Source organism: Anguilla anguilla, chromosome 17 (assembly GCF_013347855.1).
Source record: "Anguilla anguilla isolate fAngAng1 chromosome 17, fAngAng1.pri, whole genome shotgun sequence".
NCBI lineage: Eukaryota > Metazoa > Chordata > Actinopteri > Anguilliformes > Anguillidae > Anguilla > Anguilla anguilla.
The window spans coordinates 18,331,205-18,359,075 of record NC_049217.1 but is presented as its reverse complement, the minus strand read 5'-3'; the positions used below and the strand labels follow the sequence as shown (position 1 = coordinate 18,359,075).

Here is a 27,871-nt window from a genome sequence, read left to right as displayed (position 1 = left end):
AAATGGCTGAACTGAAAATGAAATCGACCCCGACCCTGGTCTCAACTGTTGATATAAACCGATATAAATGGAACAATGTGACATTCATTCAAATGGATTGTATGGGATTAGATCTGTTTTACCGTAGAGAAAAAAGAGCGGTTTCAGATAGGCTGATAATGGCAGCATTGCGCCGGAACAGTCCTGTTTAATCATTCTCTCACGGCATGTATGGTCGGCCATGTTTTATTATCAGTGCGTGAATATGAGCACTAAATCCCTCCTAATGCTGCTGGGTCACACTCATAACGCCCCGGGCTCCCTCCACAAATCTGCAGGATTTCCGCACGCTCTAGCCGACCCTCGAAGGAGCGCATTTGTGGGGCACCCAAGTGAGCGGGCATAAAACTGGGGGGAGGGGGTGGAAGGGCGGGGGCGGTTTAGCAGTGGGTGGGGCATCGCTGCCTCTTTCAAAGGTCAGCGCTGAAGGATGAGAGAACGCGTAAGACACGCTTCCCCCCTCCCCGGCGCTTACTTTATCCAGCTGGCCGGCTGGCGGGTGGCCGTATACTTACTGACCCAGCTGGGCTGACCCCTTGTACCCCCTCTGGTGTCTTCCTCCACATATCCCTTCTCACAGATGCAGTGGGGTACAGAAAACCTCCACCCCACCCCAACCCCACCCCCATCATAATTATCTCATGGAATCAAATAGATGTTCTCCTATTGTGTTAACAGAGGACAGCTTACAGTGTATGTAGGAGTTTTGGAATGGGGGAAGGGTGCTGAGCGTGGGGGTGGTCCTGCCTCCTCGCTGGGCACGTTGTTCGCTGTGACCGCAGACCAGCGGTTCATTAGGCGGAGTCTAACCGGGGTCTGACCTGCGGCAGACTGGAGCAGCGGGTGTGGGGTCAGAGCCAGACTGGGGCCGTAGAGACCAGCCGGGCATTTAAATATCCGCGTGGCCGTACCAGGGCCAGAGAAACGCGGCGGGGTGGGGCCGTAGACACCGGCGGGGCATTTATTTATCCGCGCGGCCGTACCAGGGCCAGAGAAACGCGGCGGGGTGGGGCCGTAGACACCGGGGGGGGGATTTAAATATCCGCCCGGCCGTACCAGGGCCAGAGAAACGCGGCGGGGTGGGGCCGTAGACGCCGGGGGGGGGGATTTAAATATCCGCGTGGCCGTACCAGGGCCAGAGAAACGCGGCGGGGTGGGGCCGTAGACACCGGGGGGGGGATTTAAATATCCGCGCGGCCGTACCAGGGCCAGAGAAACGCGGCGGGGTGGGGCCGTAGACACCGGGGGGGGGGATTTAAATATCCGCGCGGCCGTACCAGGGCCAGAGAAACGCGGCGGGGTGGGGCCGTAGACACCGGGGGGGGGGATTTAAATATCCGCGCGGCCGTACCAGGGCCAGAGAAACGCGGCGGGGTGGGGCCGTAGACACCGGGGGGGGGGGATTTAAATATCCGCGCGGCCGTACCAGGGCCAGAGAAACGCGGCGGGGTGGGGCCGTAGACACCGGGGGGGGGGATTTAAATATCCGCGCGGCCGTACCAGGGCCAGAGAAACGCGGCGGGGTGGGGCCGTAGACACCGGGGGGGGGGATTTAAATATCCGCGCGGCCGTACCAGGGCCAGAGAAACGCGGCGGGGTGGGGCCGTAGACGCCGGCGGGGCATTTATTTATCCGCGCGGCCGCACCAGGGCCACGGCCTTGGCGCCGCGTCCTAGAGACGGAGCGCTGCTGGGAAACCTTTCGCATTATAAAGTTCGCACAGCGTCGCCCCCGGCCCAGAATTTCAATTAGGGCTTTAACAAGGACGCAGGCGCAGAATTAACGACTGTGCCTCGCCGCGGCGGCCTCCACTCTCGCAGCCCCCGACATTGAAAACGCCGCTTTGTTCGCTTTCATTTACGGCCGTCTGCAGGGGTCACCAAAGAGTGGGCTGGAGGAGCAGAGCAGCCCGATATTAAAGTTGTATATTTTAAACATGCGCCGGGATGGGGGTCGCTTCATGTTTATGTGATATATGGCTCAAGTAAGTGCAGCGAATATGACTGTGACCGTGATACGAAGCCTGGCTCTTTTAGTTCCCGGCCCCGCTGCTCACACATCGCCGTGCGGCGCAGCCGTCGGCTAACGTGCTAAAACCACGTGCGGCCCACTCCCGTCCTTTTCCCGCCATCGCCCGTGTCCACGTGTCGCGCGGGTTCAGCGGCAGGCCGTTGGGTTTTCCGGGGGTCGGGCTGCGGGCGAAATGGAAGCGTCGGAATTAGGACGAGGGCGTAACAGGTGAAAACCTCGTTTGTTAAACCGCTGACAAGGCCCCCGGTGACTGGAAACTTCTGAACATCTGCACTCAGTCACTGCACATTCCTCTGAAGATCTGCGCAGACTCATAAACAGCGCTGGAGCGATCCGCCAGTCTCCTGAATTGATCACGCGCTTTACGAGCTCCGCGGGATATCTCCGAAATCTTAAGAAAAAAATAATGAATCGTGTTGAAACAGAAGGTGTGAAAAATTCCGAGAGTTCTTGAATGAATTTCATTGCATTTCTTAAATTAAACAGTCGACCCTGGCTGCATTATTTTGAAAAATCTTTAGCAAGTTGATTTGAAGGTTATTACACTTTGGTCTCTTCTGTGATTCCTAAGGGGAATGAGCGTCAAGCTCACACAGTACTTTCCTTTAGCTGTACAATTCCATGGAAAAAGTAGTGCCATGCCTTACACCCTGCGTACAGATGTGTTTTAATATATGCAGTGGATAAATGTGGGATGGACCCGTGTTATTTGTCAATGGAAAGAGTGCAACAATACATCACTGATGTGAAATGTGGTGCATTCAGTTCATAAATTAAGTCTGAAAGTATTGTGCTTGAAACCGACTTGTATGTTACAAAACTAGTTGAACCCTATTCATGATTTTAAACAAATATGTCTTGTGTGTCAGTGGTTTAGCATTTAAAAAAAAAAAGTTATTGTCCTGACTTACCTGGAAAAAAAAGTCTCTTGCAAAAATGTAGGTGGATTTGTAAAACTAATAAAAAGGCAAACAGTTGAATGTTCAACTTCAGCATTATTAAGATGTTCAAAACCAAGATGTTCTTCAACCTTTACATTGCTTGAAACAAAAGAAACCAGCGTAGTTGTTTGTACTGATTCCACATGTGTTTTGTGATAGTACGTTATGGGTTGATCCGAAAAGGTGAAATGGTTTTTGCTCATTGCCGACAAAGATTTATGAATTTCAGTTACTTTGAAAAGTGCACTTGGACTTTTTTCAAATATGTCCATTATCATAAAAGTGTCGTCTGGCTTGGAAAGAGAAACATTTGGAAAGGGAGTCCTGTTTCATTCCGTGTTGCTATTAGTGTCTTTTATTTGAACGTGAACTTCTTTAGTAAGTTGATATACTAGGTTTCTAGGGTAAGGTTTATGTCTCTCTTTTTTGATGGTTTCGTTGAACTGTAATTTTCAGAACAAAGTAACTAGCCTCAAATGAGGCCTGTTTAAAATTGCCTCTTGGTATATCTTTCATGGTGCACAAGTCTGTGCCATTTGGTCCGAGTTTCCTCCATTTAAATGACTGAAAGGTGCAGGGAAATTTTATTTGCATGTAGTGATATTTTTCTATACATTTCTGCGTATTGTGACTTTCTGACTTTCACGGACGACGTGATTTAATTGGCTTGTGGTTGTTTGGCTAGTTAAGACAAGGAATGGTTAAAGAGAGTAATCTTGTGTTGTGCCATAGTATGTACAGAATTGTTGAGATCTGATCATTGAAAACTCTTATGAGTAATGGTCTATAGCCTGGTTATCCTGTTAGAGTCTTGATCTAAATTCTAGACTTGATCCTTCATTTTTTAATGATTCAAATAAAGTTTTAGAAAATGTTCATTTGTTTATTTTGCACCGTAAAATACATCACTCATCAATCTAAATAATAAACATTGCATTAAAATATAAATATAGCATTTGGTTAGATATATAAAACATTTTGAATGTCAGCCATTTAGAGATAGACTCATGTGGTGTGTGTGTGTGTGTGTGTATGTATGTATGTGTGTGTGTGTGTGTGTTTGTCACCACTGCCCATAATTCCACTTTAAATTTCTGTGCACTCGAGCATGTGTGAGCATGCTTAATACACTTTTTAAGAGCAGATTTTTTTTCAAAGCCCCTCTGCTTCCTTTTTCAGAATAAATGTCTGAAATAAAGGTTTTTTTTGTATACACACGCAATGAAACCTTGATGTTAAATGGTACTGAAATATTGTCAGACAGTCTCCAATTGTGATTATTTTGGCCACTGTAACTAAACTGCAGTTTAGATTTAAGCTTCAGTACTCACATTTTACTTCATACCTCCTGGGCTTCTTTTAATAGGAACCAGATCTTTTACATATTTGTCTTTTTCTCCAGTGGATTTATTTATAGACCACTGAAGATTGTCATTATGTTGACTACTTAAAAAAAGAAAATGTAATTCAATTAAGGCATGATGATGTGAGGTGTAGTGTGACAACCCACGGATGCAGTTTATTTATTTTATTCAGTTGAAGAAAATTAAACGTGACTGTTTGGGTTTTATGGTGAAATTGCAACGGACACTTCACGGTAATTGCTGGTAATGTAAAGCATCACATTAAATGATATCAATGAGCATGTGAAAGATGGGTCTGTGTGTGAGATTGTTAAACAGATTAGCACATTTTCCAATGCGACTGTTATGGCTTGGCTAATTACTGGTAATATCAAAATTGTGCAATTTTCATATTTCTGCGTTAATAGGCGTAATGCTGGAATACTGTTACAAAATTGCAGCAAATTACTGTCAGTTTGTTTAGACCAAGACCATGTTGTTATGGATGTTATGTCACAGGTGTTATGGCCTATTGATAGAAGGTGTAGTAGAAGATGCCTCACCAGTCGAAATTGAAAAAAATAATAACAATTCAAAGCACACGAGCCTACAGGTTCAGTTTTATTTTCACTTACACGATAGACTGCATGTCAATCAAGTTAGCTAGTGTCTCTAATTGCCCTCTCCCCTCCCAAACTGTGTAAACTGTGTCTGTTAGCGAGGTACACCACCTAATATTTCACATTAGTTGTAATATCATGGGCTTTTATCTAGTAGGAGTGAATATGTGAGTACTGAAAACCCAGTGTGTGCATTTAAAATGCTGCTCGGTTACTTTAACTCTATTGAATAAAATAGACCAACACATAAAACATTGGATTGCTGGAATTAGATGGATGGGTTTATCTGAATGCCGCTCTTAAAGCCTGGTGTCATATGCAAACATTTGGCATGTGTGCAAAATTTACTGGATTTAAACAATAAGTGGATGCGCCTCTTGCCTTTTTTTTTTTCAAATTCTTTTTCACTGTATATGAGCTGCCTACACTGGGAGTGGGTGGACTGCATAGTTTTCAAATGTCAGGGTTGCAATGCTAAAGCGAGGCATTCATTCGCTGAGCTGCCTGAGAGTGGTGTCAGCCACGTCACCCAGAAGCATTGGCAGGGAATTTGTTATGATAAAACAGCCAAAACAGTAGTGGGGAACTAGATTTACAATGCAAAGCCAGCATACCGCAAAACCAAAAGCAAATACTTAGCACCGGGTTTGCTAGCGCAAGTGGCTCGACGGTGCCAGCCAGTTCGTTCAGCGAGAGCGCGAACGAAGCAGAACATTTGCGAACGACAAGTGGTTACTGAGTTAATGTTAAGGTGTTCCAGGTCGAGCGATCTTCCCCAGTTCAGCCCAAAGCCTCTTTTCTCTTTTTTCTTTTTTTCGAATTTTTTAATTAGGCTAAACTAAAAAGGTGTAGTCATTTGGTAATTTATATAATAATCTCTAGAAAGTACTGCCAGACACGGTATTGAAATATGATTCCAGCTCTAATAAGATGACCAAAGGTCTTTTTTCCCCCAGGCATGTCTCTGTTTTAGTCTGTCTGTTTTTCTTCACTCATTAGTTAGTCATTTTTGTTGTTGATTTAACACTAGTTTGCTGATTTTGTCAGGATATTGCTTGCGGAGATGTGTCACGGGTAGAGCCTTGTTTGCTGGGGTTTGTATTGTAGCGCTCCCTTGCCTCCCAGTGCACCCTGGGAAAGGTAATTCTGTGTTGCGAAAGGCCACTGCTTAACCCCTGAACAGCTCGCTTTCCAGAACTGTTGAAACCGAACCGTAAATATTAGGCCTTGAGGTAATGGTGTCAACACTGGCTGTTCGGTGAAATGTGCAAAGATAGTTTGTTAATGGTTAATTGGGACTTTAATGGAGGGGGGGGGGGGCTCTGTTGGGAGAGGTAATGCAGGAACATGGAGTCCTATAAGAACAGATACTATGGGAGGCAGGGAGGGACCGATAAGAGCGATAGTGAGGTGGGGGGGGCTATAGAGGGGATAGTGGGGGAATGGGGGGGCTATCGGGGAGATAGGGAGGGGGGCTATAGGGGAGATAGTGGGGGAGGGGGCTCTCGGGGGAATAGTGGGGTAGGGGGGCTCTATAAGAGAGAAAGATGGGGAGTGGGGCTATAGGGGTGACAGTGGGTTGTGAAAGCCCTATAGAGAATGCCAGTGGGGGGCACAGGGTAGACTTACAGGGGGAATTGGGTGGGAGACAGTATGTTAACTGCAGTGGCATGCAGTTCAAAGATGATATGATACATAAACATTGTTTGAATGGTACCATAACTACTGCATTTTAAACAGTGTAACTGAAGGCAGCATTGATGGTACGTTGGTATAGTCGAAATTTCTGTGGCATTCAGTATGGCAACCACAAGTGCCACAATGATTAAACTGTAGTTTTTTCATAGGAAAATCATGATGTTTTTCTAAGGGAAGGGGAACGGAAGGGCAGATGGGAAAGGATAAAGGAAAGAGTGGATAGAGGGAAAGAGAGAAGTTAAAATGAGCGAAAAAAGGAGCTTTCTGTGTCAAAAATAAGCAGTGCACTTTTTACCAATTCTCTGAGGGAAGTCTGTGTTATGGTACTTACAGTAATGCTTTTAAAACGCTGTGAGGAAGCCCTGGCTGCAGCAGATTTGTGCACTTTTAAAATTTGTGTGCCTTTATTAATAGCTAACCTGAAATGAAAACCCATTTTCCATAAACCCATTTTCCATGAAATTGTTCAGTTTGATTTAAAAAGGAGAGTCCTGGTTTTTGAGTGGCTCACCTGTGTCGGCCGGCAGTGCAGCCTGGGGCCCCGGCTGTGTGTTTAGTGAGGAATGACCAGTGATGGTGGGGATGGTTGTGCTGGGATGGTGGGGCTTGACTGGGCTGTGATGGTGGGGCACGGTTGGGCTGTGATGGTGGGGCACGGTTGGGCTGTGATGGTGGGGATGGTTGGGTTGTGATGGTGGGGATGGTTGGGTTGTGATGGTGGGGCACGGTTGGGCTGGGATGGTGGGGATGGTTGGGTTGTGATGGTGTGGCTCGGTTGGGTTGGGATGGTGGGGCACGGTTGGGTTAAGGTTTAAATTGGCCGGGGTTTTTGTGTTGACTATGGCTCTATTCTGCTGGCTTCTCTCAAGAGCACAGCAGATAACCACAGACCCCCAGGTGTTTTGGGGTAGCGGTGAGCCTCTCCGCCAGTCCGTGATAGCTCTCCTGTTGTAGTGTGGGCAGAGCGTGGGTGAGGGGATTGGATGGGAGTGGGGAGAGGGGGGGGTAGTCATTTGCGTGTGGGGGGGGGGGGTGGGGTTGGGTGGGGGTTGGGGGGACATTTCTTGTGGTTCAGCTGCAGGTTCGGGACGGAATGGCGGTAACGTGATAGTCAAGATCGGATATTCCACGGGGGGGGGGGAGGGGGGGGGTGTAGAAAAAGAAAGTGAAGGAAAAAAAGTTCAGAAAGAGTGCACATGAAAAATTCCAAATGAATGAAATGGCAGTGCTGGACCACAGTGGAGTAGGTGGTATTTTTACAAGCGTGTTTTCATTTTATGGATCACGTTAATGCCATGGAAATCTGAAAGGGAGGGCTGTAATGCATGCGGTCGTGGCCAAACTGAAAAAGCCCCCGCAGCCGGTGTTTATGAATTGGAAAGCAGTCTTCCAGGGCTATTTTAGCCCCGTTTGCCGAGGAAACGTTGATGTTGGCTTAAACCCCTGAAGTATTTTTGTCACGTGCTCAGACTTCCCCTGTGTCAATGAAAACTAAAAACCTGCAGTTTTAAATTAGACCTAAATACTGTGCTGCACTATGACCTGGAATAAGTCTTCTTTCAGTCTAAAAACCTTCCCTCGAATTTCACTCCATATTAAAATTCAAGCGCTCATTTCTTTCTTTAGAATCACAGTTTGGCTTTTCAGTGGTCACCAAGTTTAATTTCAAACACCTTTTTATTGAAAACAGCGACATCTGTTGCATTTATTTGTGCTGTCTATAAAGGGCACATCTTGAATGGAGGCCTTTGACAACTCATGCAGTGTTGCTGGGTGCACGCCGCTGGAACGAAGACCAGACCAGCGGCGGGCGCAATGGCGGGTCCAGGGCAGGAGGAGGCGCTGCTCGGCACGCAGCTCCGTCCTTCCCGCCCTGTTTTCTGAGGCTCTGTCTCAGTGCAGTTCTGTCATTCTGGAACGTTCCGAGGCTGCGCATATTTTCAGACCTCGACGTTAACTTGAGGGGAATTCGTTTTCATACACACGCCGCTTGAGCAGCTCCCTACCAGAATATCCTGACATTAAAATATGTCTCTCAATTAAATCCTGAAAATTAAAATCCTTTTCAGGTTCTCACATGTTCATCACGCTTTTATTTTTCTTACTTGCTTGGAAAGGAGTCTCAAACTTTTATTCTGATCAAGTCTGTTTTGGCTTCTTACAGGACAAGAGCAGTGGAGATTTGCCGGGAGCTTGCCAATGAAAGGTAATTGGAACATCCCTGAACATAAAGTTAAAAATGGCCCGAGTGCTTTTTAAAAAAAACCCACATTTAATTCAACTGTTTCGGTTTCCACCACAAATGAATTGACATCGCCAGCAAACGTGATACTGTAGATACTGACTGTCTGTTTGTGTCAGTGGATGAAGTTGTGTTCTGCGTGTGTGTGTGTGTGTGTGTGTGTGTGTATGTGTGAGCGTGTGTGTGAGCGTGTGTGTGTGTGTGTGTGTGTGTGTGTGTACAGTATGTGTGAGCGTGTGTGTGTATGTGTGTGTGTGTGAGCGTGTGTATGTGTGAGCGTGTGTGTGTGTATGTGTGAGCGTGTGTGTGTGTATGTGAGCGTGTGTGTGTGTGTGTGTGTGTGTGTGTGTGTGTGCGCATGTGTGTGAGCGTGTGTGTGTGTGTGTGTGTGTGTGTGTGAGCGTGTGTGTGTGTGTGTGTGTGTGTGTGTGTACAGTATGTGTGAGCGTGTGTGTGTATGTGTGTGTGTGTGAGCGTGTGTATGTGTGAGCGTGTGTGTGTGTATGTGTGAGCGTGTGTGTGTGTATGTGAGCGTGTGTGTGTGTGTGTGTGTGTGTGTGTGTGTGTGTGAGTGTGTGTGTGTGTGTGTGTGTGTGTGTGTGTGTGTGAGCGTGTGTGTGTGTGTGTGTGTGTGTGTGTGAGCGTGTGTGTGTGTGTGTGTGTGTGTGAGCGTGTGAGCGTGTGTGTGTGTGTGTGTGTGTGTGTGTGTGTGTGTGTGAGCGTGTGTGTGTGTGTGTGTGTGTGTGTGTGAGCGTGTGTGTGTGTGTGTGTGTGTGTGTGTGTGTGTGTGTGTGTGTGTGTGTGTGTGTGAGCGTGTGTGTGTGTGTGTGTGTGTGTACAGTATGTGTGAGTCTGTGTCTCTCTGTTGGGGATGCAGAGGAGGTTGTTCTGTCGTTTTCTGAGGCTTGCTGGCATATTCCGGCAGGGCAGAGCAGCGGTCTGACTCAGAGTGGCAGTCATTAGAACAGTTTGTACTTTTCGGCGCTCGCTGTCACGCTCCCACTGCGTACCCTCGGAGGAGCGCTCGTCGGGCGGATGCCGATGTGCTCGGTGAGGCTGTTGCACAATCGCACATTTCTGTGTCGGGAGCGTGTCTGCGGCGCCTAATTTGTTCCGCGGGCGGGCGGGCGGGCGGGAGGATCGGGCGGGCGGGCTCGTCTCGCACGATGGATCACGTTCGGCTCCTCCTGTTCAGATGCCGCTCTGGAGATTGCGAGCGTAGATACTGTCAGGCCTTCCGCCTACACCTGCAGCCGAACAGCCAATCGCCTACACCTGCTGCCGAACAGCCAATCGCCTACACTTGCTGCCGAACAGCCAATCGCGACACCTGCAGCCGAACAGCCAATCGCCAAACCTGCAGCCGAACAGCCAATCGCCAAACCTGCAGCCGAACAGCCAATCGCCTACACCTGCAGCCGAACAGCCAATCGCCTACACCTGCAGCCTGACAGCCAATCGCCTACACCTGCAGGCGAACAGCCACAATCGCCTACACCTGCAGCCGAACAGCCAATCGCCTACACCTGCTGCCGAACAGCCAATCGCGACACCTGCAGCCGAACAGCCAATCGTCAAACCTGCAGCCGAACAGCCAATCGTCAAACCTGTAGCTGAACAGCCAATCGCCTGCACCTGCAGCCGAACAGCCAATCGCCTACACCTGCAGCCGAACAGCCAATCGCCTACACCTGCAGCCGAACAGCCAATCGCCTACACCTGCAGCCTGACAGCCAATCGCCTACACCTGCAGCCGAACAGCCACAATCGCCTACACCTGCAGCCGAACAGCCACAATCGCCTACACCTGCAGCCGAACAGCCAATCGCCTACACCTGCTGCCGAACAGCCACAATCGCCTACACCTGCAGCCGAACAGCCACAATCGCCTACACCTGCTGCCGAACAGCCAATCGCCTACACCTGCAGCCTGACAGCCAATCGCCTACACCTGCAGCCTGACAGCCAATCGCCTACACCTGCAGGCGTTTTGCGACGTCAATCACGCCGTCAATCACGCCAGCCGCCCTCTCGTACGTGGGGCACAGGTTCTGTTCCGCGTTCAGTACTGCGGGGGTTCCAGAAGTGAATTTCTGTAGGCGTCCTTAGATCACGGGTACCCCCCTGGACGGATCTGTCCCGCGCAGGATTTCGGGCCGTTTGTCCCGTTCCGGTCCAGTTGTTCTAAGTATTCCAAACGCTGCCTTCTCACTTGTGGGTGGCTCACTAGCATGGAGCTTATTGAACCACATACTTTGCACTGGAAGGTTACAGAAGGTCTGAATACAAATTTCTGATCCCTTGAGGCTGACGTTCTTGCCTGAAATATTTCATTAAATATTCAGCTGTGAATTTGGGTAACAGGTGAGCTGTAGGCTGCAGTACATTCAGGGAGATGGCCTCTGTAGGAGCATGTGCTAGGCGCATACGCGGCGTTATTTAATGGATGGACTTGTGTAGGAAAAGACGTTCATGGGATCGTCGCCGTATTGCTTCTCGTTCGGGAATCGGAGGAGCAGATTAGAAGCAGGCGTTGCGATTGGCCGGAGCGATGAACTGCGTTCACAGTTTGGGAATCGGTGAATCGTGAGCGCGGCATTGTGTCAGTGTCCAGTGAGATTTTCGGGGAGGTTTCTGCAGAAGGGGGAGGGCAGGAGCGGAGAGCCGGGTTTGTGGGTCGCGTAGTCCGCCTCCCTGTGTCTGCGCCGCGGACTGCTCAGAGCTGAAACGAAGCTGCCCTTTACGGCGCGGGAACCTGCAATCAATCACCTCGCAAAACTGTGTTCCCGTTTCATAGCTGAGCTGGTAAAGTATCCGAGGGGAACAGGGCCGTGGTCGATAGTCCTGCTGTACAGTATTGGGCTCCACTGAGTGAAGTCTGGTTCTGTTAAGTGTTGCAGTTCCTTACATAGAGAGAGGTGGGGGGGGGGGGGGGGGGGGAGGAGCGTAAAGGCTGACCTTTGAAGGTCTCCCCGGTCTTTAATGTCCTTGAATGCAAATGCCAGTGTGCGTTTTTTAACGGCCCATTTTAAACGGGTGGAGCCTCTCGGCCCGGCGGGCGGAGGAAGGCAGGCGTGGGCGGCGCTGCTTCGGCTGGGCTTGATGGCTGTTTACCGCGACGCGGCGAGCCGCTGGAGGCTGTCTCTCCCGCGCCGCACGCTCTCCTGGCGGAGGGGCCGGGGAGTCCACGCGGGGGGTCCGTAGGGCTGGGGGGGTGGGGGAATCGATGGGGCGATTGACGCATCGATCGGAGCGCGGCGGAAGGGCATGCGCGTCTGTGCCGCGGGGGGAGGAGGGGGAGGGGGAGGGGGGTTCAGCCGAGGACGGCCCTCGCCGACGGGGTCGCCGTCTGGCGCGCGTGACACGTCGTTTCCATGGGCACCGTGACCTCAGGGGAGCCGGGACAAGCAAGCATCTCATTACTGTGAGTGTGAGCTGGAGGATGGGCTTCTGTGCAATCACCCTTATTACAGAGACACACAGAGAGAGGGAGAGAGCGAGGGGGGGAGAGGGGAGGGAGGGGGAGGGAGAGAGAGAGAGGGAGAGGGGGGGGTGAGAGAGGGGAGGGAGAGAGAGGGGGAGGGAGAGGGGGTGAGAGAGAGAGAGAGAGAGAGAGGGGAGGGAGAGGGGAGGGAGAGAGAGAGGGAGAGGGAGAGAGAGAGAGAGGGGAGGGAGAGGGGAGGGGGAGAGAGGGGGAGGGAGAGGGGGTGAGAGAGGGGGAGGGAGAGAGAGAGGGGAGGGAGAGGGGAGGGAGAGAGAGAGTGAGAGAGAGAGGGGAGGGAGAGGGGAGGGGGAGAGAGAGTGAGAGAGAGAGGGGAGGGAGAGGGGGTGAGAGAGAGAGAGAGAGAGGGAGAGAGAGGGGAGGGAGAGGGGGGTGAGAGAGAGAGGGGAGGGAGAGGGGGGTGAGAGAGAGAGAGAGAGGGGAGGGAGAGGGGGATGAGAGAGAGAGAGAGAGGAGAGGGAGAGGGGGATGAGAGAGAGAGGGAGGGGGGAGGGAGAGAGTGTGCTTTTCTTTACTGTATTTCTGAGGCCTGTAAAAACCGATATCGTTTACAGTTCCAATATTTGCCGTTGCGGAGCCATTGTCTCCCAATAAGGCGGGCTCGTTATCTGATGTGTGTGGGATTGAGTCTCTGCGGAAGCAGGGCTGCCGGGCCACCGGTGTCTAGCGGTCATGCATGAATATGCAGACCTGCGTGCTGCTGCCCAGGCAAGCAGAGAAGTCTCTGCAACAGCCCCGTTTTCTCAAAGACGTGGCCTTCCAAGAGTCTCGAACACAGGACGCTTCCTCCCGTTTGCCTGTCATGTCTGCTGGGCGGTTTTACTCACGTGTAAGTCTCCTTCTCCGAGCTGCGGCAGGGCACGGAGCGCGCTCCGATGAGGCCGTCCCGTCGTCTTGAACGAGAGGAGCGCCCTCGTGCACGTCCCCGTCTGTACTGCTCTCGTGTGAAGGGTGGTCACGTTGCGTAACCCTAATGGATTCATTCAAACGAGGGCCCTCGTGGGAAAAGCGCTTCTGTTTCAGAGGAGCAGCGTCGCGTGCAGCCGGCCGCTCTGAGCGCGGGCCTCCACCCTCGGTCCGCGCCGGGCGGGGTCAGCCGCGTTTTCATCACAGCCAATCGATGATCACAAAACCCTGGTTTAAAAAAAATATATATATATATAATAAAACTTCCCTCATCGCTTAAAAGAGTCGAGCATTAAAAAAGGTCATGTGGTTTTTGCGTGCGATGGCAGTTTTCGGCGTTTCTGTCTGATTGCATTCCCGTCCGAACCCACCTGTTCACTTTCCCAGAATGTGTCCTCGTCCTGCCGTGCACTATCTCAACGCTCCTTCCTCCCGGGGAAATCTGATACGCTCAGAGTGTGCTGTGTGCTGTGCGCTGTGCGCTGTGCGCTGTGCGCTGTGCGCTGTGCGCTGCGCGCTGCGCGCTGTGTGCTGCGCGCTGTGCGCTGTGCGCTGTGCGCTGTGCGCTGTGTGCTGTGTGCTGTGCGCTGTGCGCTGTGCGCTGTGCGCTGTGCGCTGCGCGCTGTGCGCTGCCTCTGGCCGACCGCTGCACTCAGGTACCGAGCGTGTCAGAATGGCCCAGGACGGCGGCGCGCTCGTATGGGTCTGTTTCTGGCCCCCGGTGACCCCTGTGAGGTAATGCTGCTCTGACAGGTCGGTTTGCAGGTGTCACCCCTGCGCTACGCACACGCAGACAAGCGCAGCGGCGTGCTTACGTCTCCTCCCCGCCTCTTAGGCAGCGACAGGGCGCTCTGCGTCGCGGCGGCGTCCCTGTTTGTTCGCGCGACGCGCGCTTGTGTTGTGCCTTCGTGTTCTCTTTGTCTGCGTGATGTGGGTTTAATCAGCTTTGCCACAATGGGCTGGAACGCATAAATAATGATCGAATTTGCACCTCGGGCCGTCAAGAAGAGGAAACGGTCTACCTTTGTGACACGCGGAGCGGGCCTACAAAGGGGCTTTGTCATGCTAATCGCCAACATCAGCTAATCTCGTGGGGTGGTCATGAGGGAGCGTAAGCAACGGCCGGCTATTTTCGTCCATCGTCCTGGTAACGCTTTGTCAGGGAGGACGTGATCAGATTATACGTATCTAATTGGAAATGTTTTGAGTTACTGCTGTGGCTCCGGACGGTCCTGAGCTTCAGCGAGGAATTCACGCCGCCGAATTCTCTTCTGGGGAGGGGAGAGGATGTGGGGGGGGAGGGGGGGCAGAAGCCGGCGGGGGGGGCCGTCCGGCTGGGCTTGTGTTTGGTGCCCTTCGCCCCGCTGACGCGCGGAACAGGTGCCGCGGCGGGTCTCCCACGGCGGAACCAACGCGCGGCTGCGTGGGGGCGGAGCCGGGGGCCGGGTTTCATCGGCCTGTCCGCTCGGGGAACACCACATTCCGCCACGTCTCTCCGTACCCGCCCGGCCCCTCCCCCTGCGGGCATAACCACGGAAACAGCGCCGCCTCACTCTGCGAGGGCGATAACGGCGTGGACGCGCCTCGTGGCGTCGCCCGACAGACGCGCGGGCGCGACGCGCTGCGCACGTACAGCCAGGCCTCAGTGCAGGACAGCGGGGGCCCGGGCTAGCGCCGCAGCACAGAGTTTAATGAGTAACGTTTCACAGATTAACGTTTTCTTCTTTTATGTAACTGCTCTGGAAAGTGGGTCAGTCTGTCCCGAAAAAGCACACGGCGGTTCGAGACGCGTGTGCGTACGCTTCGTGTGTTTGCGTGTGCGAGCGCATGTGTGTGTACACGTGTGTGTGTGTGTGCGTGTGTGTGGCTGTGTTTCAGTACTGTAACACTCTGTTCCAAGGCAGAAATATGCAGCTGGATATTCCAGCAGTTTTGTTGTGGTCATGTGACCAGTGGCCAACACTGCGGCCAATAAAGAATCCCAGCGTGAGAAAATCACACTGCAGTGTTAAATATCAACAGTGCATAACAGAGGTCTCAGGCCCTCCCATCTGCTTCAGGTTTCCTGCACAATGTGCATCTACATGCCAAAAATAAATTGGAGACACAATGTTAATGTTCACTTGAGTCACGTTTCACAGTAACGGCCAAATAGAACAAAGGCTATCGCTTTCACATTCAGGTTGTCTGCATGCAGATTGTCTTTGCTTACGGACAGCAGTGCATGCGTATTTCTGCAGTGATACGCAGTGCTTCGTTTTAATGGGGTTTGCTGTGAGTCATTACACAGATCCTGTCTGCAAAGATCCTATCAGAGTGCGGCTGCACGAGAACCTTGGCTTGAATAATGAGGAAGTGCCAAGGCGATGCAAAACTCTGACGCTTCCGTTGCTCGAGAAGTTGTGTCTCTACACGACCTTGATTTGTCATCTTTCAAGGAAGACTCTTTTCAGATTGGCTCTATTACTATAATTTGTCAGTTAGATATTCTGTAAAACCGTTGAAGTTTCTACTTTGAATAAGAAGAGCTTGTGCCCCTGGGTGGTGGCTGCAGGTAAAGCAGTCTCGGGTCATGATAGTGTGCTATGGTCTGGATTAAGTGCTGGGTCATTTCTTGATGGGTAGAGTCTTCCTGTTCTCCATGTAGTGGCAGATTTTATCTTTTAATGATGTGACTGTTTTTAGAATATTGCAATTGTTGATTAAAGTGAAAGTTTAGAAAGTGGAAGAGTGGATTTTTCATTGTAGGCATGTCATAGACCAGGAGTGTCAAACTGAATCCCATGGGGGCCGCAGTGTCTGCGGGTTTTTGGTTTTTCCTTTTAGTCACCTGCCGATTAAGGCCTTGAGAACAGGGTGTGTGGGTCCCTTAGCCAATCAACGACTTAAATGAAACGCTTGTGCCGAGAACACCCCGAAAACCAGCAGACACTGCGGCCCTCTGGGAGTGGAGTTGGCGTAAACTTTCCCTGATACCTGTGGCATAGACTTTCTAGGGCAGGGGTGAACAACTCCGGTCCTGGAGGGCTGGTCTGCGTGCTGGTTTTTGTTCCAACATATTAGTATTGGTTTTCTGACAGCTCTACAAACTATGCTGGTTCACTCCTGTACTTGAGCCCAGTAAAATCTTTAGATTACACTCGAAGTCTGTGACTGTAGCTGGTGCTTATACAAATGTCAGATCAAGATATGATTGAGCTAATTAAATAATTAAGAGCAGAACTTGGCACAAAATCCTGAAATGGATTGGCCCTTGTGCCCCCTTGTTCTCAATGTTAAGCTTTCCATTTTTGTTAGTGTTCTTTAAATGTTTTATTATAAATCTTTAATGTGTTCTTTAGGCAAAGAACAAGAACACAGAAATCAATCAGATTTGTACGAAGGAAAAATATTGCATAATATTTCATATTAGTATCAAATTATCTTATTTGATCATCAAATCAACAAAAAGTGTTACCATCACTTGCTCGTTAAGTTTGTACATTCTGTATGGTACACATCATTTTGTCATTTCCATCACTCATTTTCATATGCTATTATTCAATGTTTTCTTGAACATTGTGCTAAAACACAGAGGTGTCTGACTGGAGAAGGGTTAGTGGTTCTGGGCATTGTATCATGTGCGTCATTTATTGCTTGCAGAGACATTAAAAAAACACATTTAAATGAAATTAACTACAATGCTAAAATTAAGTAGCCTAATAAAATCTTCACAGTTCTTTCTGAATCAACATTGAAGAATTTGAAAAAAATGGCCTTTGTGTTGCAATTAAATGAGACCTCTTAGGTTATGCTTACATTGGGTAAATATTAAATTGTTATTATTGCAATTAACTTATTAGCTATGACTTTTCGTGAACTGTTATGCACTTTGGCACAAATAATTATAAGCTTTACAGTTGTCTCCTCTAATCAAATGCGATTGTGTCACCGCTGTAATGAATGTTTCTGTTTCCCCGTGGGCTTGATGGGGCCGGGCAGTGAGATGTGTTTATTTCCGTGGGCAGAAGGCCTTCTGCCACCCTGCACAGGGCAGTTCGGACGGCAACGCGGCCCTCTTACCTCGGTGCTGAAGGCACTTGCTTTACATCTCTTCAATAATGCAAATTACCGTTTCCCCTCATTTGTTCCCAGCATGATACATTCTGTGAGGCTGATGAGCCTGTGTTACAGTGCATTTCAGTCTTACAGCTTATCTGTGTCTGTCAGTCTGTCTGCCTGCCTGTCTGTCTGTCTGTCTGTCTGTCTGTCTGTCTGTCTGTCTGTCTGCCTGCCTGTCTGTCTGTCCTAACAAAACAGTGGCTATAAGAAGGAAAATAAACAGATGGAGCTCGCTCGCCTTGTGCCCATCTTTAGGCTTCTGCTCCTGGTGATGTGTCATGGATAAATACCACTTAATTTGGCAAGAGCTTGACAGGACCGTGAATAATTGTTACTGTAATGGGGAAAATGTTCCAAAACCAGTTTTTTTTTTCTTCTCAGATATATAAATTGAATAATTGACCCATTTCAACCTCATGCGTCATACGTGCGTTTCAGGGACCCTAATGGAACATTTCTCCAGTAGTAATAAATAAAAGAGCGGTATAATAATAAAGTTTGAGGGGAGGTCTTTTTAGGAAGAAATATTCTTGCCCTTTACTTTCTCCCAAAACGACCACACAAACGTGGCCTGTTTGTTTAGCCTGAACGAAACTGCGGGTGGAAATTAGGAGGGAGCGGGTGACAGAGAAAAGGGCCTCTGGAGACATGAAAGTAGCACATGCACACACACACACACACTCGCATGCACGCACACGCACATACACACACACACACACACACACACACGTATACACACACAAACACGCATGCACACACACACACTCGCATACACGCACACATACACACACACACACACACACACGTATACACACACAAACACGCACGCACACACACACACACACACACGCACACGTATACACACACAAACACGCACGCACACACACACACACACACGCACACGTATACACACACAAACACAGAGAAATGCATTAATGCCCCTGATAACATAGAGGAAGTTGGAAAGTAAGGTAAGTTTCAGTGACTGTGCAGAGCTGGAGGGGTTTCCCCTGCCTTTACTTCTGATTATCAAACGGAAAGAAAGGGGCTCGCTGAGCGATGCTTGCGGTTGACGATGTCAGCTGTGCACGCAGTCAGACACCGTGCACGCAGTCAGACACCGTGCACGCAGACAGACACCGTGCACGCAGACAGACACCGTGCACGCAGTCAGACACCGTGCACGCAGACAGACACCGTGCACGCAGTCAGACACCGTGCACGCAGACAGACACCGTGCACGCAGACAGACACCGTGCACGCAGTCAGACACCGTGCACGCAGTCAGACACCGTGCACGCAGTCAGACACCGTGCACGCAGACATACACCGTGCACGCAGACAGACACAGTGCACGCAGACAGACACAGTGCACGCAGACAGACACCGTGCACGCAGTCAGACACCGTGCACGCAGACAGACACCGTGCACGCAGTCAGACACCGTGCACGCAGTCAGACACCGTGCACGCAGACATACACCGTGCACGCAGACAGACACAGTGCACGCAGACAGACACAGTGCACGCAGACAGACACCGTGCACGCAGTCAGACACCGTGCACGCAGACAGACACCGTGCACGCAGTCAGACACCGTGCACGCAGACAGACACCGTGCACGCAGTCAGACACCGTGCACGCAGTCAGACACCGTGCACGCAGACAGACACAGTGCACGCAGACAGACACAGTGCACGCAGACAGACACCGTGCACGCAGACAGACACCGTGCACGCAGACAGACACCGTGCACGCAGACAGACACCGTGCACGCAGTCAGACACCATGCACGCAGACAGACACAGTGCACACAGACAGACACCGTGCACGCAGACAGACACAGTGCACACAGACAGACACATGCACGCAGTCAGACACTGTGCACGCAGACAGACACTGTGCACGCAGACAGACACCGTGCACACAGACAGACACATGCACGCAGTCAGACACTGTGCACGCAGACAGACACAGTGCACACAGACAGACACATGCACACAGACAGACACCGTGCACACAGACAGACACTGTGCACGCAGACAGACACTGTGCACGCAGACAGACACAGTGCACACAGACAGACACCGTGCACGCTGACAGACACCGTGCACACAGACAGACACAGTGCACACAGACAGACACCGTGCACACAGACAGACACCGTGCACACAGACAGACACAGTGCACGCAGACAGACACTGTGCACGCAGACAGACACAGTGCATGCAGACAGACACAGTGCAGGCAGACAGACACAGTGCACACAGACAGACACAGTGCACACAGACAGACACCGTGCACACAGTTAGTCCATGGTTAGTTGATGTCGCAGCTACCTGCAGGTCACAGTTCATTGCATTAGCGCCTTTATTAAAACGCATAGTGGCACACGCAACTCCATGCAAAAGAGAGGCAAACACCCTGTCCCGCTTCAGCTGGTAGGAGCCAGGTACGCTTGGGAATGTTCCCATGGCTAATATGACACTGTCCACCTGCCTGATGCCCTAACCCTAATCCTTACCCTAATCCTAACCGCTCCACTGTCTGCGTGTGACCCTTCAGAGCAGACCCGTCTCTCTTCCCCCCCGTCCCTCTCCTGCGATGGTGCTCATGTGTATCTGGGTTGCGTAATTGTGGGGGGAGAAACGTGTGCATGTGCCGTTTGGTCTGGGCAGTGGCTTTGACCCCCGCCACAGCAGCCAAGGTTAACTAGGAACACGATGTGCCGTGAGCGGCGGTGTGGCCCCCCACCCTTCCCCAGCTCGGCTCTTATCGTTTGTGCTGATCCCAGCATGCTCGGCTGCTCCTAGCTGACCTCCGACCTCACTGGGCAGGTACATTCAGTAGCACTCAGCGTTGTTTACCTTTGCTGCGTCAGGACAGTAAGTACAGTCAGATACTCACTGACTGAACAGCGGCTGCAGTTATGTAAGAGTGTGTGTGTGTGTGTATTGTGAAGGGTATATGTGTGTGTGTATAGTGTGTGTGTGTGTGTGTGTGTGTGTGTGTATTGTGCTGTGAGTGTGTGTGTGTGTGTGTGTGTATTGTGCTGTGAGTGTGTGTGTGTGTGTGTGTGTGTGTATAGTGTGTGTGTGTATTGTGCTGTGTGTGTGTGTGTGTATAGTGTGTGTGTGTATTGTGCTGTGTGTGTATAGTGTGTGTGTGTATTGTGCTGTGTGTGTGTGTGTGTGTGTTCGAGGTGTAGGCGGATTCTTTCTACAGCTCGGGTCATGGCCCGTGTGGAATCCCCCGACGCGTTGGGGGAAAATGTTTTTGTAAACGTTATTGGAGCTGAATGTTCCTCTCCGCATTGCGACTGGCATAGCTTAGCGTGCGGCGGGGGACATTTTTACTGCTGCGCGTGCTCGCGGCGCGCTGGCGGCTCTTTGTCCCGTTCCAGAGTCAACCCTGCAGTCTCCCGCTCGCGAGCGTGGCGGGCTGCGTGGCTCAGCGAGGGCGGGGGGAGGGGGGGGGGCTGGCGGCCGGGAGCGCAGCGAGAGACCAGAACAACCGGCGTGTCCAGAACGGCGGGAGCGGGGGGGAGAGATTGGGGGCGCTGAGTTCTTGTGGAACATTGCGTACGAGTGCCACAGCAACACGCTATTAATAGAACAGGCTGATAAAGGAGAACAGTGTCTGGGTGCACCTCCTGTTCCAGCGGCACACAGACTGCAGGGCAGCGGGCCCTGATAAAGCCGCTCGGAGGAGGGGCGTGTCCTGAAACCGCTGGGCCGCGCTGGGGTTCCACAGCAGCCGTAGTGTCCTCCCCTCCACCCCCACCTGACCCCTTCGCCCCCCAACACCCTGCTCCACCCCCCCCCCCCCCCACCCCACCCCACCCCATCCCTCCTCCGCCCCCCTACCGGCCCTTGGCTCCGGGAGAGACCTTACGCCGTGGACCCCAGGAGGAGGCGGCCTGGCCCGTTAACCCCTCCGCGTTAATTCAGCCTGTTAATTCCGCTGAGTTTATACGGGTCCGTGGCGCTTTTCAAAAAGAAAAAAAAAAAGTAGGCCAGCGGTGTAAAATGTATTATCGCGCTGTCAGAGTCGATTTTACACAAAGCGTTTTTTACTGCGCACCTTTCAACTCCGCGCTACTTTGAGGTTAGCCCGAAAGTGCGAAGAGGAAACAGAAGCGCGCCGCGCGTAGAAGGGCCCGATTCATACTGAGCTTCCGCGGTGACCCGTCTTCACACGCCTTCCTCCCGTCGGACGAACTCTGGCCACGGAAGAGGCGCAGGCCCCTTGGCCCGGGTCCAGATTACTCAGCTGTGCTGTAATCTCGGTCTGCGGTCCTGTTTACCTCGCTTCCGGCGCGCGGAGCTTCGTGTGGATGTTACGCGTCGGCGTTCGAACCGGATCATTCCGCCGTCTGTGTTCCGCGGTGGAGTCCGGACCCTGGCTACGAACCGCCCACCGCCCCTCCCCCATCACTCCCCCAACACCACCACCACATCCTAGCTCCTCATTCCCAGGACCTCTGTCCTTTTTTTCTGTGGGCTCGTCTGTGTTTTTTTTTTTGTCTCGCTGTGTTTTTTCGTTTGCTGTGTTCCTGGATTCTTGGCTGGTGTTCGGAAAGCCTGGGTCACCCGCCGGATCGGTTGTCTCCCCGTATGTCCGGGGCTCTGCTTGGCCCCTCCTCTCCTCACGCCCCGTCTCCGTGCCACTCCCAGCCGGTCGCCCCACTCTGACCCCTGACCCTGTTCCGCCTTGGGCTTACATCGCTTACCGCCAAAGGTCTGATTTTGCTCAGAGTTGCCTTAAAGCTGAAATTTAAACCCAGCTCTCTCTCTCTCTCTCCCTCTCCCTCTCTCTCTTTCTCTCTCGCTCCCTCCCTCCCTGTCCCACTTTCCCTGTCTGTACCTTGAGTTTTGAAACAGTGAACAGATAAGTTGAAATGGAAAAATTTGTCGGTGAAACGGCATCTGGATCGGCCTTCATCCTTGCTTGGGCCTCTTCTTTTTTTCACTCCACCTCTCAGTGCCTCCTCTTTTCTTTCAATCTTCCCTCAGTCTTGCTGGCCTTCTTAGTTTTATAAATTCAGTGCACACCAAATCTTGAGATTCATATTCTAATGAAGCAGGGAGGAATGTATGCTACATTTCACAGTAACTGCATGTACACTATTTAGGAGTCAATTATGCCCTAAGTGATTAATTACATGTTTCGTGTTTTTAGAGTGAGTTAAACTCCCATAATGCAGTGCAGAGACCAGGCACCACCGTTCTGTGGGGCCGTGCCGTGCAGCCAGAGCAGCAGAGATGAGGCTTAAAGTCACGGCCCCAGAAGCTGCTAATTACAGAGTTCAGATGTTGGGCCTGCTACGCATTAGGGCGGGAGAGAAGGCCCTTTATTGAATTTGCCCACCGCTACCCCCCCTGTGCCGGTGGTGGTGGTGGTTTGCGCCGAGCTGCCCCCGGACCTTGTGTACCCCGGAACTCATTACGGGCGGGGGACCCCACGGACAGGACGTGAGAAGTGTGAGTCGGGGATTTTGTTGCAGAACGGCACCAAATGGCTCCAGACCACCGCCATGGAGCCGCGCGTTCTAGTGCACGCCCCCACCCAAAATCAGGCCTTCCCAGACAGTGCACACCCCCACCCAAAATCAGGCCTTCCCAGACAGTGCACACCCCCACCCAAAATCAGGCCTTCCCAGACAGTGCACACCCCCACCCAAAATCAGGCCTTTCCAGACAGTGCACACCCCCACCCAAAATCAGGCCTTCCCAGACAGTGCACACTCCCACCCAAAATCAGGCCTTCCCAGACAGTGCACACCCCCACCCAAAATCAGGCCTTCCCAGACAGTGCACACCCCCACCCAAAATCAGGCCTTCCCAGACAGTGCACACCCCCACCCAAAATCAGGCCTTCCCAGACAGTGCACACCCCCACCCAAAATCAGGCCTTCCCAGACAGTGCACACCCCCACCCAAAATCAGGCCTTCCCAGACAGTGCACACCCCTACCCAAAATCAGGCCTTCCCAGACAGTGCACACCCCCACCCAAAATCAGGCCTTCCCAGACCGTGCACGCCCCCACCCAAAATCAGGCCTTCCCAGACCGTGCACGCCCCAACCCAAAATCAGGCCTTCCCAGACCGTGCACGCCCCAACCCAAAATCAGGCCTTCCCAGACAGTGCACGCCCCCACCCAAAATCAGGCCTTCCCAGACAGTGCACACCCCCCCAGTAGCGCCTGTTCCCTCTGCATCTTATCCAGTGTTCCTTAAAATAATATGAATATTACAGGGGTGGACAAATATTATACTGTATGTATGGGCTTGCAGCCAAATCTGTTAGCCCAGCCCAATTTTTGGCCGCAAAAATACATACTGGTACACTGGAGTACATGTGTGTATGATTTGTACATCGAATGATTTTACAAACCATTGTGCTGTTTCAGCAAAGCAATTGCGCAACAGATTGTAGTTTTCTAAAATCAGAAAATGCTTTTTTAATACATACTCTGTATTTTATGAGCACTAAAAATGATGCTGTGTCTTCTCTGTACTGTTCATGATGTGTGATCTCCCAGAGTAAATGAGAAGCCAAGTGGCTCGCAAATGTCTTATCGAGAAATTGCCATCAACTTAAATTACGTGGCAGGCTGCCAGCTAAGCTCTGTTATCACAACAGCAATTCCAGCAGCCATTGGCACGGTATACCTATGCTGCGAACTAGAAAACTTACTTTTCTAGTTCACAGAAAAGCCAGATTACCTTACCTGAAAAGGGGAGGCTTTGGAGAACTTGCTAAGTAACATTTCCTTTGTTTTGCAAAAATCACTAGCTAGCGATACCATAGAAACACCTCATGCATATCCTATGCTTGTATCTTAGCCGTGATATTGCTGTCTGTCTGGGTGAACGGCACATTGTGGTGAGAGGTGTTTATTACGGTTTCTCTTCCCTTTGTGCTGAAGATAATCATTTAGTAGACTTTGCCAGGAGATGCTGCAGGTGTGCCTGAGCATAGTTAAGAAGGGGAATTTCAAAAATCCGGGCTCTGCTCGTCTGTCAAAATCTGGGAACGCCCTCCTGCTTATCTAATCTAAGGAGAAGTACTGGTAGTTCCCTGGGCTTTCATGCATCACAGTTTGGTCCAGGACAGAAAAATGGTTTTCTCTACCCCACCCCCCCCCCCCCCCGCCAAAACTACTACTACTACTATATAATTTAATTCTGGCGTCAAGAACCATACAGTAGTCAGTAATCTTGCTTTTATTGACTAGTAAGTGACACAATTACTTGCAAGTATAATATGTACATATGTACCAGGTTTTTACCATTATTTACAGTCGTGTCAGCTGAAAAGATATTCAGGATGGCGACATTTGTACCTGTTAAGTTTGAGACATCTGTGGTGTGCGGTGTGTTTTAATAGAGGATTAAATACCTATTCTAGTGTCGCCACATGGATGCCATATTTGGTCTGTGAAAGCCTTCCGCAGCGCTCTGTGCAATGGCCTGGTTGATTTTTTGTTGATGGTGTTGATTTTTTGGGTATCGTGCCGAAGTGGCGGGGAATGTAAAATGTAAGGGAACAGGAAATGCGCTGCATGCTTTTTCCCGCCATGTTATATCCAGGGAACTCCAAAGTCCTTACCGGCCCCCAGCCTCCTCGCACATTCCACTCCTCAGCACGACACCCCATCTTTCATTCCCCTTCATGCCAAAACAAAAACAGCACCAACCCAAACAAAATGAGCCTGTGAGGAGGGGGGCGGGGGCGGGGGGGGGGTTGATTGGGTTAGAGGCCACACACTGCGCTCCTCACCGCGGCAACGGCGGGCGTTCCTCCGTCAGCGCTCGTAAGAGTCTGAACGAGCGGCTTCCGGAGCGGGCGGGGGTGTCGCAGCCGGAGGGGCTCACCGCGAGCTCCAGACCGCGAGCTCCAGACCGCGAGCTCCAGTCCGCGGGGCCCCTGGCCGTGGCGTCTGCGCAGGGGCGGGCGTCCGCGCCTCCCTGCCTCCCTCCCCGCGCGCGCTGGGGCGCTCGCCCTCGTCCCAAAGCCAGTCGGACCAGAGTGTCCTGCTGTCTTCCCGTTGAGCCGGCGCCCTTCCCCCTCTGAGAGAGTCAGAGTTATTTGGTTTAGCGGGAATGCCTCTCTGTGAGCCTGGACCAATTTGGAAATGAAAAAGCTCGTAAATCTTCATGAACGATCTTTAAACATTCGGTGTACTGTAGGTTTTTTTTTTCCAGGATTAAACCCCGTCTTGTTTTTGGCGAGCCGGAGCAGGAGTAGTACCACGCGCTGTTTGAGCGCTTGGTCCGCGGCCCGGGCCACTTCCTGTTTCGGATCTGCTGCACCTTTATAATGAAGCGAGCGCTGAAACAGCCCGAGCGGCTGCGAGTAAAATTCCAGGAAAACAAAAAAAACAAAAAAAAGCCAGCGATGACGTGTTGGCGGTTTCCTCGACTGCGCTGTGGAAGGCGTGCCAGGAGAGCTCGCGTAACAGAAGCCAGGGAGTTGTGCTCTGTGGGAGTGCGCACAGTCAGGGGACAGCAGGAGAGGTCCGCCAGGGCTGCCCCCGCCCGCCCCCCCGCAGGGAGGATGACCGGCAGCCCTGATCGCGCGGCTCCACGTGCTGGCACGGCTCGGGAGCTTCCGTTTCCACGGGGACGGTCGCCAAGCGCCACGAGCCGCCCGGCCCCGCCCCGCTATCGCTTTTTGGCGGCCTGGCAGAGAGCACCCGGCCAACCTGCGGGCTTAGATAAACAGTCCCTGGCACGCTCGGGCGTCTCTTATCTGCTATGATTCTCGCGCTTCCCTCTCCTTACCGCTACCAGCTCACGTTAGCGCCGTAGCCTCGTTCGCGCTACGCCCCGTTTTAGGATTCTGTCGTTTGAATCCGCCCCACGTCTTCCCCGACCCGCGTCGCTCCGTTTCAGTGCGTGTGCCGCGTTTAATGCTGCGCGCTGTATTTGCATGTTTGGCCTGTTGAATGCAAGCGGTCTCATTAAGTCTGCTTAATTACACGCTCTAGACCTCGCCAAGTTCATTGTTAGGTAAACACGAATTGCAAGACGGTGGGCTGTTTGAGCGAGTTGTCAAAATCCAGTGCCTGTTTTCTGCAATCCACTGAATTGGACGTGTCACTGATTTGGACGCGATTTGTGATTGGCTGGCTGTGCCTGAAGCTCCACCCTATGCTTTTTCTGTTTTGCTGAAGTATTTCCTGCAGGATGATAGGCTTTAGGTTGAGAGCAGTACAGCAGCAGTATAGCAGTGATGCCCATGGGTGATTAGGTGTATGTGCAGGGATAAGGTGTCACAGTGTTTCCCACAGGTCACACAATATACTTGTGGTGGTAGTTTGTTTTGGGGAAGGGAGGGGTGAGAAAAAAACAAAAAAATGGTCTAAGAGTTACATTTAGCAGGGCTTTACTGCATGAAAAACAAACTCTATGTATGACATTTAGCTTATCAGTTTTATTAAAGACGTTATATGTCAACCATATTTCTTGTCATGTGTTAGCCAAGGTCCCTGCAGATATATTTGGAACATTTCAAACAGGGACGTTGTGCCTGGTTTGTGTCTAAGGAATGCTGGGTAGTGTAGTCTGTGAACAGAGACGGCCCCGCAGAGCTGTGTCCTTAATTAAGCGTGTTTGTTCTGCCATGTGCCTGCCGCTGACGCTCGACTATCCCAGAGCCCATTAAGGCCTGTCATGGGATCACTTGGGCTCTGGCTGGCCAAACTATGCAGCGCATAGCCCAGCGCTGCCGCGAGAAGCTTCTGGAGACGTGGCCAGCGGTACGGAGGTGTCCGTGCTTTTCCCCAGCCCCGTGAGGGGCGCCTTTCTCAGGCTTTGGGAATCTCAGCTCCTCCAAACGGGTTTGCAGACCGACAGCCTCTCTGAGCCGCGTCAGGTCAGAAGCGAGCGAGCACCATGTGACGCGTCACTCTCCTGTCGCCGCTGCCCCTTTACGGCTCGTCGCCGCCGGGAAGAACGTTAGCCATTTAGCGCCGTTGCCTGTTTGCAGAAGGAATTATTTTGGGCGGAGACCCAAACAAAGCGTCTTTTGAACTGCGTCCTGTCCTCATAAACCGCTAAGGCCGCTGCTGTCTTAGACTCCGCCTACACCACCCCCCCCCCCCCCCCCCCCCCCCCCCCCCCCCCCCCCCCCCCCCCCCCCCCCCACATACGCTTCGGTGGTTAGGACTGCCATTCTCTCTTTCGTTGGCCTCCATTTCTGGAGGGTAGGTCATGTGGTTTGTGCCGAGCTGATAGCGCTCCTTGTGTCTGCAGAGGAAATGTGACCGAGCTGTCACATGGAGGACCGGGCAGAGGTGCAGACTCAGACGCTTCAGGCGCCCTCCCGCTTTCACTTTCTCTCTTTCTCTCTTCCTGTCTTTCTCTCTTCCTGTCTTTTTATTTCTGTGTTTCTCTCTGGCTCTCTCTCTCTCTTCCGCACGCGTGTAGGTGCAGAGGCTTT

At 51.7% G+C, this 27,871-nt stretch overlaps 1 protein-coding gene across 6 annotated transcripts in view; it reads left to right on the top strand.

Moving 5' to 3' along the window:
• The window catches only part of LOC118216380 (thyroid hormone receptor alpha-like), a 136,474-nt gene that overhangs the window by 29,583 nt on the left and 79,020 nt on the right, over window positions 1-27,871 (top strand). For all 6 annotated transcript variants that reach the window (XM_035397475.1, XM_035397472.1, XM_035397474.1 and 3 more), the window contains one exon: window positions 8,837-8,878. The gene's annotated coding sequence lies outside the window, so the exon portion shown is untranslated. The remainder of the gene's footprint in view (window positions 1-8,836; window positions 8,879-27,871) is intronic.